Source organism: Lycium barbarum, chromosome 8 (assembly GCF_019175385.1).
Source record: "Lycium barbarum isolate Lr01 chromosome 8, ASM1917538v2, whole genome shotgun sequence".
NCBI lineage: Eukaryota > Viridiplantae > Streptophyta > Magnoliopsida > Solanales > Solanaceae > Lycium > Lycium barbarum.
In genome coordinates this window covers 11,905,242-11,919,946 of record NC_083344.1, presented here as the reverse complement: position 1 = coordinate 11,919,946, position 14,705 = coordinate 11,905,242, and positions in this window count along the sequence as shown.

Below are 14,705 nucleotides of genomic sequence, written 5' to 3'. Positions count from 1 at the left end.
GCTAGAGTTTACCAACATAAGAAAAGCATTGAAGATGTTTGTAAGAGATTGGTAGAGTGATAAGTGAAGAATTGCTAAAAGATACAAGAAATGATTAAGATCGTAAGTCAAAGTATAGTAGTATAGCAAGGTTTGTAGTATGTAAGAGGAAAGGGCATGAGAAAACAAGCATAGAGGTAATAAAGAGAAATAAGTTATAAGTCTTGGTCTCTATTATTACAAGTAATGGCTAAGATGAATGCGAGTTAGACACGTGAAGATCTTTGTAAAGGATGGTATAGCAATGTTTAAGAAGCAAGGAAAGTTGACAAAAAAAATGAATGATAGAAGTATGACTCTTGAGGGTTACTAAGGGAGAGATCGCCCTCTATTGCAATCCGAAGGTTCAATACGATTATGATGTGCTTACGTCTTCATTTTGATGTGTTACAATTGGTAATAACCTCTTGTTTTCTATTAGATGATGATCAAGAAAAGAGCAAGGTATGACCAAGAAGGGAGCTTCTTACATACAAGATAAATTTCAGTAGAGTACTTAATGCTTAATGTCTGTAAGTGATGAAATGGATTGACGCATTATGATATATAGCCTTGTAAGGTGACGTTAGGATTTTATACTTGTTAATAGGATTTTGGATAGTCACAATTTCAGGGGAGACTCTATCAAAATTCCCCTAAGATTCGTTGAGAATGGTTATAACCCTATACGCCTTAACATTCGAGGATGAATGTTCCTAAGGGGGGAAGGATGTTACACCTCGAATTTTTTTGTCACATTTGCATCGTAAATAAACTAACCTAATATGGAAAGGTCATGGAACCCCTATAGGGTTAAGGAAGGTTCTAAGAAAGTGTTAAATATGTGTAATAAGGTTTTGGAGTTAAACGAATCGAAGAAAACAAGTTCGCCAGAAAAGTGGGTTTGACGGTCAATTTGATAGACCGTAAAATATTTTACGGCCTGACAAATGGTGGATCCACCACTGTAAAATGGTTCTAGTAGGGTCTGTTTGGGTGACCCATTTTACGGTCCAATATTACGGACTGTATTCCATTTGACAACCCGTCAAAGTGGCCGTGAAAATAACAGCTGTGGTCGACTTACTTTGTGTTAAATTGATTGGGGAGTTCATTTTTGGTCATTTATCTTCCAAACCACGACCCTAGACTCTCCTAAGACCCTATTAATAGTTCATTCAGATTCATGAGTGAATTCAAGACTAACCAACTAAAATCTAAGGTAAACAGTGTGGGAACTACAAGAAAACTACCCCTATGTTGTTTTGTTGTCATTGGGGGTTGTTGTAAGCTAAGAGAAGCTTGGATTTCAAATTGTGGCTACTGTATAAGTGACGAGGCCAAAGTGCATAGGAAATTTGGCTCGTTCTCTGTCAAATTCTAATATAGTTTAAGAAATCATCCCATAGAGATTGGAAAATCTATGCTACAGACTTGTAGTATTTTTGCTGCTATTTGAGAGAATCAGATTGATGAACGGAGAGTAGTGACTTAAATTTGTAAATTACTTTTACAAAAGAAAAAACTTTAAAAAGATTATCTTAAAAGAAAGAGTTGGGAGTCGTTGAAACCACTTAGTGTATATATGACAATAAAACCTTTTTTTAGTAAATTCCACAAAATAGTAGAAATAGTTCCTAGACTTGATTTGTGTTATGAGGAATAAAGACCTCTTGCAATTAGTCCTTAAATCAATAAATTTATTTGAAACAATCCCTCCGCGAGAATTAGAATTGAAAGAAATAAGATAGAGATCCCTCAAATCAATAAACTTATTTGAGACTGTCCCTCCGTGAGAATTAGGACAGAAAGAAATAAGATAAAGATTTAAACCTAAGAACTAACTTGAAATAACTCGTCCGTGAGAATTAGGATTAAAAGAAGCAAGTTCAAAGATTTAGAATAATAGATGACTAAAAATTATTATTACACATATATTTTATGTGATTATTATATTATATTAATTTCCCTCCTTGTTAGAAGTACAAATTAATATAACTATAATCATAACACAAAATATACTAAGTAACGATAATGATTAGTAGAACATATCATTCCAACACAAAGTATGGTACTTAAATAATATCAAGACGAGGAATAACTAAAATAAGATAATATAACACTACACCAAGTTTCTTCAACTATCCCAACAAAAAGATATTACTCCATTATGGAGTTAGAAAGAGAAAATATGAATTTAAGAAGCTAGAAATATTGAAAGACTTGGAGAAATATTCTTACTACAAGAGAAAGAAAAGAGAATATATCAAGATTAACACTTTGTCTTGTAAATTATTGGATGATTTGTAAGCAAAGTGATGCTTCTATTTATAGGAAAATGTAGTGTCTCCCCCCTACGAATGCATTCTTTGAAGTAGTGCTCACATCCGTGGCCTTACTTGATGGGTGAGATTATAACAATGGTAGTCGCACCCATGAATTTTGCAACTTCTTTCTTGATGCCCATAATTGACGGGTGTGAATATGAAAGTGGCGGTGACACCTGTGGATTTCAACACTTGACGGGTGTGGGATTATGCAACTTCTCCTAATGTTGTCTTTTGTAATTCCCACATGTAAAACTCCGCGGTTATGACTTATGAATTCGTGGTTGCACCTATTGAATTCTTTGCTTACTTCTTTGACAATTTGTTTCTTCTCTATTCCTCTGCAGTACTTCTTCTTCCTGTAGAATTTGTCAGAAAATATGCGAGAATAGGATATATTTATTCATGTTTTATTTAAAAACTTATTTTTATATACAAAATATCATGAATAATTTATATCCATCAAACTCCCCCATACTTGAATTTTTGCTCGTCCTTGAGGAAAAATATAATTTTCAAACATTTAAAAATCAATGATCTTTATAGGATAGAAAAATTATTCAGATATAAATTTCTTTCATAATGCTTAATATAATCTAACCTTTATAAGTTCACCAAATACTTTTCTTGATTTCTCAATTCCGCTTTGATCAGAAAGAATTTGCACTCTTTTTTCCCCTGAATCTTTTAGAATTGATAAATTTATGATCACTTATTCATTGAGTATCACAGTCATGTTAATAGGCTTGCCCCTTGTGTTTATCTCCACTAATATAGATTCGACACTATTTTCTGAAATCATCTTAGGACTTTTATTGGCTTATAATGTCAGGCTTCAGGCTGGTAAGGTAAGGATATTTTAATAGTAATTTTTCTTCTCCTAGCATGGAGTAGATATATAAAGCTTTTTTTTTTATTTCTCCATTTGATAAAATTTTCCTGATTTTTATTTCTCCTCTTTTGCAATGTCTCAAAGACTTGTATATTCACAATCTTTTTCTCAACCTCCATTTTTTTTTCTTTCACTTTCTTCGGTTTTTGGGTTTCTGCTCATTTATTTATAGCTGGAAGAATTAGGATATCTCTGTGTGTGTATGCGTATATATGTATATACACACATATATGTAGAATATTATGGTGTCCAGAAAAGAAAAAAAAATTATGGCTCAAAGAAGGGTTCTAAAAGGGAAAATGTGTATGCTTGGTAAAAATGAAAAGGTTAAAATAGGCTATGAAAGAAGGCCTAATATCATTTTTCAAAAATAAGTGTCATCTATTAATTCGCCTTGAAAAACATTAAGAGCAAGTTCTAACTAATAGAGTGATTCTTCCTGTTTGGTCATCATAACTTTTCTCAATTCCAATGATTTCTTGAGTTGAAGACGATTGCTCTTTCTTTCAGAAAATCAAAATCATAGACATGAAAATCATTTGGTGAAGGTAAAAAGAAAATAATCTTAAACATAATGTAAAGAACTTTTTTTTAACTAAAATACCTACAAGTCATTCAATATAAATGGGTTGGTTAAAAAAAAAAAAAAAGCTCTCTTCTCTCTCCTCTTATTCCCATGCAAACCCTAAACTAAACCTATTTTCAAACTATGGCCAGCCTCCATCAACTTCCAACCTAGATCACTACCCTCCCCTTACCAACATGAAAATTTGCGCTTCTCAGCCAATTATCCCACTTCTCTCAGTCAAAGAAACAAACCCTACAACCTACATGCAGACTCTTATGCATGAATGTACCCCTATTACCAACCCCATTCTTGATCCTATACCTATCAAGGAGGTTCAATATGTTGATGGCATCCCAGTGGTGCATTGTACTACATCAGAAGTATCAAGAATGAAGCAAATAGAGAATTTAAATCATGCTATTGTAGGTAAGTTCTCATATGGCTGGCCAGAAATGGATGAGTTGGGAGATATTATTCCAAGTCAATGTGGTGCTAAGGGAAAGTGTCAAGTTGGATTCCTAAGAGATCGACATGTTTTGATTAGATGTTCTTTAAAGGAAGATTTCATAAACATCTCTTCTAAGAGTTCCTTTTGGTTTAAGTCTAAGGATGGTAAGTCTTATCAGGTGAGACCTCTCATATATGATTCCCATTTTAGGGTTGAAGAAGAGACTTCAATTGCAATGGCATGGATATCTTTCCCTTATTTACTACCTACTTACTTTGTTAAGGAATCTTTGTTTACCTTAGCATCAGCAGTTGGGAAACCTTTGTTATTAGACATGGCTACTATTAATAAAACCAGGCCTAATTGTGCTAGGGTAAAGGTACAACTAGATTTATTATCAGATCTTCCTAAGTTTTTTATGATGGAGATTGAAGATAACCAAACCAAGGAAGTGAATGTTATGAAAGTGAAGATTCAGTATGATCATTTGCCTAAGTATTGTACTGAATGTAAGTTACAAGGCCATACAAAGGAAGTGTGTAGAGTGTTACATCCTGCGTTGAAGGCAGAAAAGAAAGAGCATGTCAATGAAAGAGAGGCAGAAGTGAAGAAGAGTGAGGAAGTGACAACTAAGAAACAAACAGTAGCAACAACATCTAAGGGATTTCAATATCTAATAGAACAGTAGCATAATTGGTATACTAGATGGAGATATCCAGTGCAGCAATATTTGCCAAAGGTGTTGTCTAGTGGGAAAGTTGTTACTTATCTAAATGCTACTAACATGGGAAAGAAGAGGAATGAGGATTGTCATGCAAGGAAAGATGTTTTAACCAAGAAGGCAGATGATGTTGACAAATCAGATGAAAGTTTGAATGTAACTAGGGAAGAAGGCCATATTGGAATACAGGATGAGAATGGAAAGGCAAGTGCAGGTACTGAGATAGTTATTTATAAGGGTCCTGAAGAAAAGATTAACAATGTAGATGATCCTCAAGAGAAAGTTACTGATGGAGGAGACAAAGTAGCAGACAGCCAAGAACATGTAGAAGATAGTGCATGTACTGAGATAGTCTGAAGAAAAGATTAACAATGTAGATGATCCTCAAGAGAAAGTTACTGGTGGAGGAGACAAAGTAGCAGATAGACAAGAACATGTAGAAGATGGAGAGAAGCAAAAATTAAATGATTGTGTGGACAAGTTAGATCAGGAGCATGAGCTAAGTAACACAGTTTTTAATTAGGAGCATATTCAGAAGGAATTTCCTCTTCCAATTATGCTTAGACAGAAGGATCAATTGAATATTTCTATAAATCATGATGGAGTGGGATCCTATCCACCTGAAAGGGAGGAACCTGATGATTTGCATGTGGATCTGGTGGAAAAAGTTCAAGATCAACAAATTCTATCCCTAAAGAAACCTTCTCCTTTGAAGGAACTGCAAGATGTAGTGTCCCATAATCTAGTAGATATGGAATTACTTGAGCAATTTGAAGTGGGTAGCAGTGCTAAATATGTGGTAGATGAGGAAGCCATAGAGCAGGTGTCTAATCATGTAGCTAAGGAAGCTGATATTTCTCCAAAGTCCATGCAGAAAGGGAGTAAGAAGGGCAAACAACAAAGTGTAGTGGATATTTAGCCTACAGGAATATGTCAAAATAGAGCTATGAAGAATGTTAATAAATCTTTATGAAGACTCTATTTTGGAATATCAGGTCTGTGAATTCATAGCAAGCTTTTCATAGAGTGCAAATGTTACATAGGCATAATAAATTCTCCATCATTGCTTTGATGGAACCATTTCAGCATTTTAGACACATTCAAAGATTTAGAAGGAGATTGGGCATGATATATGCACATCATAACTGCAGTGGTAACATTTGGTTCTTTATAAATGATAATATAGATGTAGAGGTAATTCAGGATACAGAACAACAGATCACAGTTAAGCTAAGTTTTCAGAAGGATAATAAGATTCTTATGACTACTATGATTTATGCAAAGTGTGAAGCATTAAAAAGAATTAATCTTTGGGATAACTTGTGTAATCTGGGTGATCGAATGGAAGTGCCCTGGCTTGTGGAAGAGGATTTCAATGTCATTATGAATGAAGATGAGAAAATAGGGGGTCTGCCAGTTTATCCAGATGAGTATGAAGATTTTGCATTCTGTGTGAATTCATGTGAACTATTTGAAGTTTCTTTTAAAGAGAGCTTATTCACTTGGTGGAATGGTAGAGCTGGTAGGGATTGTATTTTTAAAAGGCTGGACAGAATGCTCACTATCTCAAAACTACAAGATTGGTTTGGTCACATGGAAGTTGAACATTTATCTAGAACTGGTTCTGATCATGCTCCTCTTCTACTTGTTTGTGGAGATTCATCTCAACATGTAAGGAAAACATTCAGATTTCTAAAGTTTTGGATAGAACATGAGTCTTTTTTAGAGGTTGTGAATCAAGGGTGGAATGCTGATTTTGAAGCAGATGAACTCATTACTTTTAAACTGAAGCTTCAAAAAGTTAAGTCTGCTCTATCAGAATGGAGTAAAGCTACTTTTGGGGATATCTTCAAGCAGCTGGTAGTAAGAGAAGATATTGTGAGAGTTAAAGAACAGCTTTTTGAAGATGATTGTTCTCCTTCAAACAGGATGGTACTCCAACTAGCACAAGCAGAATTGAAGAAGTATATGCATTATGAGGAGGAGTTCTAGAGACAGAAATCTCATTTTGCTTGTTTTTATAAGGGGTATAGGAATACAAGGTTTTTCCACAATATGGTAAATAGTAGGAGGAAGAGATTGCAGGTCAAAAGGATGAAAAAGCAAGATAGAAGTTGGATTGAGGGGGAAGATGCTCTAGTTGAGGAAGCAACCCAATTTTATCATCATCAGTTTACACAGGAGGATATCTCTTCAGATTTCTCATTGCTACAACATGTTCCTAATATGGTTACTCAGGAGAAAAAACAGATACTTACCAGCATGCCAACTCTAGAAGATGTTAAGACGACAGTTTTTGATCTGTTAGGATATAGCTCAGGTGGTCCAGATGGTATGATAGGAGCATTTTATCAAGTATGCTCGGATATTGTGGGGGATGATGTGTGTAATGTAGTGAAAGTCTTCTTTGAAGGACAGACTTTGCCAAAGTCCATAACTCATACAAATCTGGTTCTGATCCCAAAGAAGAATAATGTTGAGACCTTTGCAGATATGAGGCCCATAAGTCTAAGTAATTTTATTAACAAAGTGATCTCTAAAGTGGTGCAGAATAAGCTTGAAATTTTTTTGCCTTCTTTGATATCTGTATACTCGATCTATCATTGAGAATGTACTGTTAACTCAAGAGGTGGTATCAGATATAAGACTTAGGGGAAAACTAGCTAATGTGGTGCTTAAACTAGATATGGCTAAGGCCTATGATAGAGTGTCCTGGGATTTTTTTGGCAAGAGTTCCGAGGAAGATGGGATTTGTAGAGGTATTTATAGCTATGATATGGAGATTGACAGCAAATAATTGGTACTCAGTTCTATTCAATGGACAGGCTTCTGGGTTTTTCCACTCAACAAAAGGTGTTAAGCAAGGAGATCCACTTTCTCCTGCTTTGTTTATTTTGTTTGCAGAAGTGTTGTCTAGAGCATTGAACCCTTTATTTGAGGACAATGGCTTTAGAAGCTATGGAATGCCTAAATGGAGTGCTAATTTGAATCATCTTGCTTATGCAGATGATACTATTATATTCTCATCTACAGATGATACTTCATTGCAGCTGATCATGGGAATATTATAGGAGTATGAGCAGATGTCAGGGCAGCTCATCAATAAAGGAAAAAGTTCCTTCTACATGCATAGTAAAGTTGCAAATGTGATAGTACAACAGGTGGAGGCTATTACTGGTTTTACTAGGGGATCTTTCCCTTTTACATACTTAGGTTGCCCAATCACACATGCAAGAAAGAGAAAGGTTGATTATAATGACTTGATCAAAAAAGTGAAGGAAAAACTGGCAGTTTGGAAAGGAAGACTTTTATCTTTTGGAGGAAAAGCTGTTTTGATCAACAGTGTTTTATTTAGTCCAATTCACCTACTCTCAGCTATCAGACCTCCAAAGGGTGTTATATATGACCTCCATAGCGTGTTTGCAAGATTTTTCTGGAATAATAGTGAAGAAGGAAGAAGAAAAAGACATTGGTCTTCATGGTTGAATCTGTGCTTGCCAAAGAAGGAAGGTGGAGTTGGCTTCAGATCCTTATTTGATGTTTCTAAAGCATTATGTGCTAAATTCTAGTGGAAATTCAGAACTACAAATACTCTATGGTCAAATTATATGTGGAACAAGTATTGTAATAGGCACTACCCTCAGTATGTGCCTTGGAAAGGAGGCTCTCAGGTTTGGAAGATGATGTTACAAGCTAGAGAAAACATAGAGCATGAAATGTGGTGGGAGCCAAGAAGTGGAACTTCTAATATCTGGTTTGATAATTGGACAAACCTTAGAGCTCTATACTACTTAGTTCCTGCTGAGTTTGTTGTGGATGAAACAATACAAGATGTGAAGGAATTGAGAAATCAGGATTGGTTGAATATGAGTAAACTACAATAGCTTTTTCCAACTGATATTATTGATCATATACTGGAGGAATTAGACTTTTATGAATCTACAGAAGAATGGGATAAACCAAGGTGGATGATGACAACATCTGGTAAATTTACAGTTGGAAGTGCATGGGAGCTCTTAAGAAGGAAATCTGTGAAGTCTGATATATACAAAAGCATGTGGATACCAGGTTTGCCTTTCAAAATGTCATTCTTTTTTTGGAGATTGTGGAAATGCAAACTACCAGTAGGGGATATAGTGAGAAGGATTAGGATTGATACAGAAGGAAAATGCTATTGTTGTGATCCTAAACAATGTGAAACTGTAGATCATATGTTTGTCACAGGAAAAATGGCTTCACAGGTTTGGAGATATGTTAAAGTTGTTGTATGAATCACAACAACTTTGCTTCAGGTGAAACAAGTGATATAGGTCTGGTGGAATGCTAATTTTTCATCTAAGTTCAAATCTATTATTAGAGCCATACGAGTGATCACAATGTGGCAAATATGGACGTAGAGAAACACTGTGGTGCATGGAGGGAAGATGATAATCAATAAGGTGATATATGAAATAAATTTGACCACACATCAGATGTGCAGAGTTAGAAATCCAAGAATGAAAGTACCAAAGTCTCTTCCACAGATTATATAGATGATTGAAACATATAGACCACATATAGTGAGCAAGATAGTGAGATGGAATTTGCCTATGCTAGGGTGGTGTAAGGGTAACTCAGATGGTGCTTCTAGAGGCAATCCAGGGCCAAGTTCATTGGCATTTTGTATTAGGGACTGTGAGGGAGATCTGGTGCATGCTGCAGCTAGAAGAATATCAGATGGATCAAACTTAGTTGCCGAAGCAATTGCTTTACCAGAGGGGGTTAAATACTGTGTGACAAATGATCTATTGCCTGTAATCTTGGAGACTGATTCAATGACACTTAAAATGATATTGACAGTATAAACAAGGTTGAGGTGGGATAAGGAAGTGAGAGTGGAGTATGTACTGAGGGAAGAAAATGGATTGGCAGATTTTTTGACTAACTTTGTTTTTTATTTTGCAGGTGAACATCAATTCAACAGCTACCAATCACTTCCAAGGAAAGCAAGACAGATTTTGAATACTGAAAAAGCACAAATGCCATACATCAGAATAAGGCAAGCCGAAGATCATCAAATTCCAGGAGATTAACACAAGCAATAAGGATTCTGCAGGATTTCAAAACTGCAGTAATCAGGCCTAGAACAGATTTAGCAGATTCAATAGAAAGACTTTTGGACAGGTTACAACAGTGGTATTAGTGTGATTACATGCTCATTCTGTTGTCACATGTCCAAAGGATCTTTTTATACAATCATTCTTGAAGGAAAAGTACAACACTACATAGGTCTGGATCAAACACAGAAACAGCTGAACATGAGGAACTTTCTGAAAGAATTCTATTCCATCCTTGAAGCCTGAATTTTAATTCAATGGACTGTGGATCCATAGCACCTGGTGAGAGCTTGAGGTGTAAACATGGTATCAAGTTAAGGCTAAAGGATTTGCAATAGACAAGCTTTTAGATTTCCTTTAGTTTGGATTCATGTATTATATTCCTTTATTTTCTGCATTTTTAGCTTTTTTACAAAACTTGATTTTTTTAATAAAGCACTATATGGCAATCTGCTTGGTAGTTTTGATTCAAAAAAAAAGATCAAGTTTAAAGAAATACATATATAATATTTATAAATAAAGTAAAAAAAAATTGGCTTTCAAATTTACAACTGCAGAAGAAAGCTTGAAAGAAACTACAGTCCCACACCTTATGTATGCCATAACATAGTTTTCATCACCACCAATGTGAGCGTCTTCTATGGACGTGCCAATTTGCCATTCTACAATAAAAATATGATTAGATTGTTGATTTCAATAAAGATAAAAACAGAGAGAACAAACAAAGTGGTATAAAAGTGTGATTAACACTGGTGTCCCACACCTTATGTATGCCATAACATAGTTTTATATAAAAATAAAAAAAAAATTAAGATAGAATAAAACTTATGTTCTAACTAATATGTATATATGTACACACACAACACATGCACACAAAAACATACTTTAAAAAGAAATACATCTATATTATAGGCTTAAAATAACTGTGAACTGACATGTCTATATTAGACTGACTAATTCCAGACGTTATTAGTTATTTGATCTTGGTTTATTATAAACAAAAAAAATTACTTGAGCCAGTAATTAACTTGTACAGTAAATTGGTTAACCAACCAGTTACTTAGGCATATCGATCACCATGCAATTACTCCTTTATAGGTGACTCTATTTTTGTAGAGGCCTTCATGAGATGCTACGGTTGTAAACTAACCTGGATATTAACTAGATTAATTGGTTAAGCAATTTATTGATTCAAATTTATATTGGACTTATGAGGTTCCATTGCTTCACCCTCATTGGCTACGGGTTGGAAATAGGAGTTCTGAGTTTACTGTTGCCAGCTCGACTTATTGACTTCTTGATTCATCATTTAATTAGAGTCACCGATGGTTGTTCCTCAAATTGTCCTCAAAAATATAATTTCAGCCTGTGACCATTTACCTTAAACTTGTTTCTGCCACTGATCTGTTGAATTTCAATAGCTCCATATGAAGTGACATTTGTAATATTGTAGGGACCTGTCCACCGGGATTTTAGTTTTCTTGGAAATAGCCTAAGCCTGCTATTATAAAGAAGTACCAAGTCTCCAATTTTAAAACTCTTTGATCGGATCAAATTGTCATGCCATTTTTTTGTTTTTTCTTTAAAAATTCTCGTATTTTCATAGGCTCCCAACCTCATTTCTTCTAATTTATTAATTTGGAGAAATCTATTTTTTCCAACAGTGGTTAATTCATAATTTAGTGCTCTTAATGCCCAAAAAGCTTTGTGTTCTAATTCAACAGATAAATGACAAGCTTTTCCAAAGACTAATCTATACGGAGATGTTCTAATTGGCATTTTGAAAGACGTTCAGTATGCCCATAGAACATCATTTAATTTTAAAGCCCAGTCTTTTCTTGAGATTCCAACCGTCTTTTCAAGTATTCTTTTTAATTCGCGGTTGGATACCTTAACTTACCCTTGAGTTTGAGCATGATATGGTGTTCCTGTTTTATGAGTCACACCATATTTTAACAGCAACGAAGAAAATTGTTTATTGATGAAATGAGTCCCTTGATTGCTAATGATGACTCGTGGTGTGCCGAATCTGGTAAAGATATTTTTTCTAAGAAAATCACACACGGTACGAGCATCATTTTTTTTGGTAGGAATAGCTTCAACCCACCTTGATACATAATCCACAGTTACAAGGATATATGTATAAGAGTGAGAAGGAGGAAAAGGACCCATAAAATCTATTCCCCAAACATCAAATATTTCACATACTTGTATTAATTGTAATGGCATTTCATCTCTCTTAGTGATATTACCTGTTCTCTGAAATTTATCACATTGTGCAACATATACCTGAGCATCTTTAAATATTGTCGGCCAGAAGAATCCGGCTTCCAAAACATTAAAGGCAGTTTAGTTGGCTGCATAATGTCCACCAATTGCTCCCCCATGACAGTGGTAAAGTATGTTCTTCATATCCTCCTCGGGTACGCAACGTCTAATGATATTATCTGCATAATTTAAACAAGTAAGGTTCATCCCATAGGTAATATTTAGCATCAGACATAAGCTTTTTTCTTTGCTGATAAGTGAGATCTTGAGGTGTCCACTTTCCAACCAAGTAATTTGCGGTATCTGCAAACCAGGGAGGTTGAGTTACAACATAAAAAATATGCTCATCACGAAATTCTTCTTTTATCTCAGAAAACTCAAGAAGAGGGTTCTCTAATCTAGAAAAATGGTCAGCTACTTGATTTTCAGTTCCTTTCTTGTGTTTTATTTAAAGGTCAAATTCTTGCCGAAGTAAAATCCATCTTAACAATCTAGGTCGAGCATATTTCTTTGCGAAGAGGTATTTTAATGCTGCATGGTCAGTAAAAACAGTAACCTTGGTCCCTATTAAATAGGAACGAAACTTGTCAAATGCAAATACTACTGCTAGTAATTCTTTTTCTGTAGTTGCATAATTCAACTGAGTCTCATTCAATGTTCTACTAGCATAGTAAATGGGACGAAAAATCTTATCTTTTCTCTGGCCTAAAATAGCTCCTACGGCTGTATCACTAGCATCACACGTGATCTCAAAAGGCTGGCTCCAATCAGGAGACACAACTATAGAGGTTGTTGACAATCCTTAAGGGTTTCAAATGTTTTCAAATAATCACCTGAAAATTCAAACTTAACATTTTTCATCAAAAGGTTAGTCGGCGGTTTTGAAATCTTTGAAAAGTCTTTTATGAACCGTTTGTAAGAACCTACATGTCCTAAAAAACTTCTAATGCTTTTAACTGTTGTGGGAGGGGGTAATCTTGCTATAACATCAATTATATCCTTATCAACTTCTATCCCTTTAGCAGTGATTTTATGTCCTAGAACAATTCCTTCTGTAACCATAAAATGACATTTCTCCCAATTAAGAATCAAGTTTGTCTCTTCACATCTCTTAAGAACTAAGGTCAAATGGTAAATACAATCTTCAAATGATTTTCCAAAAAGAGTGAAATCATCCATAAAAATCTCTAGAAAATTTTCGATCATGTCTGAGAAAATTGCTGACATACAACGTTGAAATGTGGAAAGTGCATTACATAAACCAAATGGCATTCTCCTATAGGCATATGTTCCATGGGGACATGTGAAAGTTGTATTATCCCGGTCTTCTGGTGCTATTGGTATCTGGTTATAACCTGAATATCCATCAAAAAATTGTAAAAACCATATCCTGCTACCCTTTTCAACATTTGATCGATAAATAGTAAAGGAAAATGATCTTTTCTGGTGGCCTCATTGAGGCGTCAATAATCAATACAAAATCTCCATCCAGTAATTATTCTAGTAGGTATGAGTTTATTATTTTCATTTTTTATGACCGTCATACCTCCTTTTCTTAGTACTACTTGAACAGGACTTACCCAAGGGCTATCTGAAATGGGGTCAATGATAACTGCCGCAAGAAGTTTAATTATTTCATTGTTCACCACTTCTTGCATTGTAGGATTCAATCTCCTTTGGGGTTGGACTATTGGTTTGTAGCTGTCTTCCATTAGGATTCTGTGCAAACAAATAGCTGGACTAATCCCTTTGATATCTGCTAGTGTCCACCCTAAGGCTCCTTTGTGTGCTCGTAGTACTTCAATTAAACTGTCTTCCTGTTCAGCAGATAGGAAAGATGAAATAATTACTGGAAATAATTTATGCTCAAGATAAACATATTTCAAACGAGAAGGAAGAATTTTGAGTTCAATTTTTTGTTGAACTTCTTCCGATTGTATCTCCTCATCCTTATAATGTTATTCCAATATTTCAGCTTCGCTCCTGATGGTGGGATCATCATCTTGTGAGGTGCCAGATTTGGACAAGCATCTTTCCATAGAATCTAGAATCAATTTATCATCTTTGAATTTATCTGCAAGATCACTAATCATGTCAATTGAAAAACATGGGGATGATGTCTCATCTCCTGAAAATCTTAGCATTTTTTGCATATCAAAAATGACTCTTTCTTCATCTAGTCTTAAAATTAATTATCCTTGATGGACATCTATGATTGCTCTTCCTGTAGCAAAAAATGGTCTACCCAAAAATTATCAGTTCATCAGGACATTCCTGCATTTCAAGTACTATAAAATCCACAGGGAAAACGAACTTATCAAGTCTTACAAGAATATTTTCAATTATTCCCTTAGGTTTTTTAGTACT